General features: G+C 14.3%; 1 protein-coding gene across 1 annotated transcript in view; it reads left to right on the top strand.

The window, feature by feature from the left end:
* Positions 1-259, top strand: part of FRAS1 (Fraser extracellular matrix complex subunit 1) — a gene marked incomplete at its 5' end in the record, with an annotated part of 26,346 nt that overhangs the window by 23,122 nt on the left and 2,965 nt on the right. The window lies entirely within an intron of this gene.

Below are 259 nucleotides of genomic sequence, written 5' to 3'. Positions count from 1 at the left end.
TTATTTTTATTATTATTACTATTATTGTTATTATAACTCTTCTTATTACTAATATTACTCTTACTGTTACTATTGTTATTGTTGTTATTTATTTATTACTACTATTATTACTATTACTACTATTGCTATTATTATAATTATTATTATTGCTATTATTATTATTGTATTTATTATATTTATTATTTATTATTACTGCTATTATTGCTATTACTATTATTGCTATTGTTATTGTTATATTATTATTATTGCTATTATTACT

This window comes from Mesitornis unicolor, unplaced genomic scaffold (assembly GCF_000695765.1).
Source record: "Mesitornis unicolor isolate BGI_N332 unplaced genomic scaffold, ASM69576v1 scaffold20619, whole genome shotgun sequence".
Taxonomy (NCBI): Eukaryota; Metazoa; Chordata; class Aves; order Mesitornithiformes; family Mesitornithidae; genus Mesitornis; species Mesitornis unicolor.
Note: the sequence above shows the minus strand (reverse complement) of the source record. Positions and strands in the feature narration are given on the sequence as shown.